The sequence below is a fragment of the Prunus mume genome, linkage group LG5 (assembly GCF_029339155.1).
Source record: "Prunus mume cultivar Tortuosa linkage group LG5, ASM2933915v1, whole genome shotgun sequence".
Classification (NCBI taxonomy): domain Eukaryota; kingdom Viridiplantae; phylum Streptophyta; class Magnoliopsida; order Rosales; family Rosaceae; genus Prunus; species Prunus mume.
Genome location: NC_142702.1, coordinates 746,647 through 752,646, shown reverse-complemented (window position 1 = coordinate 752,646; position 6,000 = coordinate 746,647).

Sequence of the window (6,000 nt, the reverse complement as noted above, 5' to 3'; positions counted from 1 at the left end):
GTAATTTCACAGTTAATTTAATTTTTAACCTTTTGAATTGGAAAATTAAATAGAGTCAGGGTGTTACACGTGGCCTCAGGGTCTCACGCCCCATTTAATGAAGTAGTGCCTCTGACCGCCACGCAAAACCACTGGGTGCAAGAAGCATTTAATGCGAGGGCGGGAGGAAGTGATTGAAGTTAGGATTTGTGCCGGAATCGAGTGGTTAGGCGCAAACATTCTCACGGCTTGAGTCGAGATCACCAACCACGGACGAGCATTAAATCGTTCCCACGGCCAAGAGTGCACGAGCCCACGATCAGGGCGGTGGCGAGATTTGCCGAGATTTATGGGGTCACACCACAATGCTTCACGATCCCAAATGCCGGTTTGACTACCCACTTGCCCCGATCAGACTCCACCATGCAGATATTTTCAAGCCATCAGGCAGATCTTTTTTCAGCCTCGATTGGCCCTCCAGGACTCCTCCTATAAATACTAAGCTCAAGACCACGTTCAAGGGGTTCAAACACCAAACCAAAAGCCTCCCACGGAGCAACTTATATTTTCTGTAATGCACTTTCAATACCTTTATTTGCTTTCTTAGGAGTAGTGGTAGACTGTAAGGAAAATCCATTCATCAATATATCATACGACCCTTGATTTTCAAGGCGCCGGAGCACCACCTCTGTTATCGCCTCACTCACCCCATATATCATCGGCCGTCGCCCTCCCGAGCAGCGCGCAGGAGCACCGCCTAAAACCCACCACCAACACCACCACCAAAGGGCCTTGTAGCTCGGTGTGAACCTGACGGTCGAGATTCGTTCCTCACTCGGTCTCGTTTGATTAGGAGTCGAGCGCAAGCAGGCGCAACATTCAAACCATCTTCTACCCGAACCTCATCATCGCCGCCTCGGCGCACGGTGGGCCGTCTTGCGCGCCACAACCGCACCGCATCCAAAGGAGGGCGTCACGTGTTGACCCACATCCCCTCGGCCGGGCACTAGCCCGCGAGATTTGCGACGGACCAACACTTTTGCACGCCCGGTGGGATACTTGTCAAAAGACCTCATGGTGGATCTAATGGACAAGCAGGCCTTCAGGATAGAGACATCCTTTATGGCGCGATTGACAAATTCTCTGCAGGAACTGCGGGCGCTTTTCCAGGGAGGGGATGCGTGCGCCTACCCACACCAGCGTCGGGCTACGGTCCGCACTCGGCCAAAAGGTGGCAATCCCGGCCAGCGCAAGTAAATCTGGACCCACGCCGAGAAAAAAATGAAGCGCGGCCCTCCATGCTTTGGTCGTATCATTGGGGCGGAACATCCCCAAGTATCCGCTGCCCGAAATTCGGCCCGATCGGCGCCTCGGCCGTCCGCCCATCTGGCCTAAGGCGGCGCGACCGCAACCGTCTGCGACACGGTCGAGCGATCCGACCGTTTCACCATCACAAGCGTCGTTGTTTCCATTTGGATCCCACCCTCGATGCAGTTGGCCGTTCCAACATCGACACATCGCATCCCGGCCAAACCTACGGCGCTTACCTAAAGCCGCCCGGCTCGGTAGCAGCGGTTGAACCCCTTGTTCAAATGACCCGGCGATTGAGCCATAGAATAATGTACAGAGTCCTGCGGCCACTTCAATCCGGTTGGAGTTACCCCGAGGACCCTCGGACCAAAGAGATCGGCGCCACGACCGAGGCGGCTTAACGAGTGGTAGAAAGGCGCCAAGCTATATCGAGCCGTACCGCTCGGAGGGCCGGACTTAGCGCGATTTGTTCCCAAGGCGTTTTGGGCACGTCGCACGTCAAAGGTCGGCCATGGGCACATCTCCATATGTCTTTGCCTACGGCCATGACATTAATAAGCGATGAGGCTAAGGTTGGCCTCTTTGGGTTTTCAAGCGGCTTAGGCGAAAAATGGCGAACTACGGGCACGTGCCCCAAGATTCAAAATTTGGGGCGACTAGGGCTCGGCAGCTTACGTCGGCGCAAGTTCAAAAGAAATGGCACCGAGGGCCTTCGACAAAAAGTCAAAAAGAAAAAGGCGAAGTAGCCAAGCAAACTAAACAAGCAGCGGCGCAGAATGAAAACAACGTACACTCATTCATAGAAAAGGGCTTGTGCCTTATAATTAGATTAGAAATATTGTTTCTACAAAGAAAGAAAAAAAGAAACGGCCAGTCGGCCGATCAAACAAAATATATATATAGCCACCCTAAGCGCCTTGTTTGAACATCCCGAGATCAGGCGGGTTATCCTTCTCGAGCAATGTCCCCACCATCTATGTCCACTGCCACCTGCCGGATCGACTTCCTCTCGGCGGGGCCTTCTTTTTCGAGTCGCGGCTTTGAGAATATGTCGGCCGAAGACTTGAGTCGACTCATTTGTGACCGCAAGATCTTGGCGTTGAAGGATAAGAGCCCGAGCGGACACGGAGATCGGCAATCGAGCCTCAACTTGCGGAAGTTCCTCGTTCTCTCTCTGGACAACGAGGTCATTTTCCTTTAGACTGGCCATGGTAGGCTGGACTTGCTCTTTTATCACCAGCACTCTTGCTCGAGCGAGCACCCCTCGGTCATCCTCATGTTGGCCTCAAACATATCGCCCGATCATCTCTTCACCCTCGGCGGACTTGCATGGCTCATCCAGTTGACCCGAGTCCAGCAGACCCATAGCTATGGTGGTGTCCAAACACGACCTAAACTCGGACAGCCTCGGCCGAGGTCATCTGTGCACCCAAAGAAAAGTAATTCTCACAACTTCTCAGCCACGGCCTTGGAATCCTCGTCCAAAGGAGGGGCGGCCTCCTTCTTCGTGCAGTGGCGTATAACTCCTCGAGGACATCAAAGGAGGGTATCTGGAAATGAGAAGAAGAGTTAAGAAAGAGAAAACAAACGGCTAGGGCATAAGGAAGAAAAAGGTGAAAGTCTCACCTCGGTGGCCGGAGCTCGAGGGCGTCTCGACCACAAGCTTAGTCGGGGCGCAGAAGAGGCCAATAGGCTCGGCGCATCGGTGGCTGCGGCCTCAACCACTGCAAGCTCGGTCACTACCGTCGAATCACGGGACAGCGATCTTCGGGGCAAACTCACGAACAGTGGATAGCGGCGGACGACCAAGGAGGTGAAAGCAAGCAATTCGGTCAGCGCGTGTGGCGAAAAAAAGCCAAAGCAGAACAAAGTATAAACAAGAACTAAGCGCTAAGCGAAACACAATGCCTCTCGGGCGAAGAGGTGGGCGGTGCGGCTCGGTGGCGCGGTAGCGACCAAAATGCGGCAGCGGCGGCGAAGAGACTTCCACGGGGCAGCTGCGGCAATCCCATGGCGGAGACCTCATCGTGCGAGATGTCCTCGCGGCCTCCTCGGTGGTGGCGCCTCTGTGGCTCGCTACCTCGGCATCCGGCGCTGTCACTTGGCGGTGGCCTCTCCCTCGACCATCACCTCGGCGGCCACCTCGATCATCTCCTCGATGCGGGCTCTCCTCCCGACCACCTCCTCTCGATCATTGCCTCGTCCCGAGGAAGGACGGACTATCAAAATAGAGAAGGGAAAGGCGTCCCCTAGGAAAAAGAAAACAAAGAATAAAGGAAAAGTACTTACGGTCACAGTGGGGTTTCACTCACAACCACCAAGGAGCTTTCTCCTCATCCTTGTCCTCAGAGAGATCCAAGAGGACCCTTTTTCTCGGCCCGCTCGGATGACGCCGTCTCCACCACCGTGCTTTACGGCCGGCGGCCTCGACCGCCGTGGCCATAGTGCTTGAGGCCTCTCGGCCCCTCTTGCGGGGGCCACATAGGGAGAAGCAAAAGAGTTATGAGATAAAAATAGGCAAGGACAAAGGTAGCTCGAAAGGCCGACGGAAAAACATAAGGGGCTTACGGCGGCAACAGTCGGTGGCGAGGTAGAAGCGCGATCTGTGCGCGAGTCTTCGCACCCGTCCGGCGAGCGCCCTTGGGGTTGGGGCGCGGTGAAGTCGCGATCACGTCTAGCCAAGGAGGCCGCCACCGCGGCAGGCGTGCTTAGTCGAAGCGCGGCGGGGCCTTCTTCCTTTGCGGCCTTAGGAAGGAGGGGTCCCAATCTGCGTTCTTGAGGCCCTCCTCACGGCCTCTTCGCGGGCGGATGAATCTGCGAGATGCACTCCTCGTACCAAAGCCTTCCATCTTCGTCGGGCGTTTGGCGCATCCGCGGCCTCAGCGTAAGAATGACATCCCTACGGTGGAAGGAAATCCTAGCCACGCGTCTTCTTTGGGTGGCGTCGGCCCTCGGACGAGGCGGTTGATAGGCGGGGAGTGGCGCCATCTGGATCGAGCCGAATTGCCACGCCACGAAATCGGCAAATAAACCTCGGCCCCGACCTTGGATAGGCCACGATGAAGGTCACGCGCGACCAAAAGCGACCTCAGGTCGTTCTCGTCTCGCCATTAGGAATTATGGAGAGGTCGTGCGCTAGGTACAAGGGATACTGGTCGAGCAAGGACACGGGCTGCGACACAGTGCGTCTCGGTCGGCTCATAGAAAACTTGTGCGAAGGTCGAGGCATTGTGCTTCTTGGGGCTCGGCGAATGCAGCCAGCGGCTCGATATCAGCGGCGACCGCACCCCTCGACTCGGGAAGTAGGCTGCGGCTGGCTGGAAGGCCCGGTGGACCACCGTGCTTGGCTTCATCCGTCGATAACCACATCGTGAAGCGCAGATAGATGTGACCAGGGAGGAATGGGCGGCGCCCGACCTTGCGCCTGCGCAAGATAGTCGGCGGATGGGCGAACTCAAGGTGACTTTGTTCGCTCGGGTGCGAACACGAACTTACACCAATATAGCAAAGACGCGGCATGCTCGACCTCGCCAAGGGAGCAATCGAATCATCATCGTGTCCCTCCATGCGAAGTTGCCGTAGAAGGGAGTAGTTGAGCATGTTCTTCGCCTTGCTCCGAGCAAGCTTGGTGGCCGTGGGCCATGTGGCCTTAAAGCTCCCTCGGCCTCGAGGCGACCAAGCGGCGTTCACCTCCGCGCCGAGAGGAGGCGAATAGGCGGCCATGTCTATACGATCGGCGTCATCATGCCAAACCGAAGGTTCATGGTGTTGGTGGTGGCGACGAGCGTAGGGCGCGGCCAAAGCGACCGTCCATAACAATCGGCCGATCGAGCAGCTTGATCAAGTGGTAGATACCTTGATCCTTCCATTCTTGGCGAAGAAATGCTCCATCCTTGGCGACCATTTTTCCCATCTGGGGTCAAGGTTGGCCATTGGGCTGCGACTGGCGACATTCCAATCTGAAGTCCCCATCAAAGGCCAAGAAATTCACCAAGTTGTCCCTCAAATGGACAGCTAGCCTCTCTGGCATTCCTCCTTCCACGGAGGGCCGAGATACAGATTCATGATAAGCGCCGTCATCGTCAATCCAGGCGCAATAATGTCGAAAGGACCGAGCCCTAGATGTCTCGGCGGATGTCTTCAAGCTGAGTGCTGGAAGACTTGGGACAAGGCTTCAGAGGCGAAGTCTTGGAGGCCATTAAGCGGATCAAAAGGGTGTTTTAAAGAAAGTCGAGAAGGATGATAAACACGAAGAACCTTTGGGAAGCCAAGCGTTCAAACAAAAGGATAAGCTGGGCAGAGAGGTGGAGTGCTTGAATGAGTTGAAAGGGTTGAGAAATTGAGAGAAAAGTTTGGCAGTTTGGGCATCTGAAAATTACGAAAGCATGAGGAGAGAATGAAGAAGGATATGCTTTTATCGGCTTTCGAATCAGCGAAGGGCACGATCCTCTCGAGGCGTAGCGGTCGGCGATGTGCTCGAATCTGCGATGGCGTGTCGAGCGGAGGCCGTCGTTTCAATTGGCGGGCGGCGGCTCGGCGAATCAAGGCAATGATGGCAAGGGCGTGCTGCGCATTTAATCGTCGATTGACCTTCGCATTTAAGGCGCCAACGTTGATCGCTTCTAAGGGAAGGCGAGAGTCCATCCTTGGAATCCATTCGGCCTCTACCCAAGCCGCGACCGAAGAATCCGGGATGTGGGGGCAATGTTT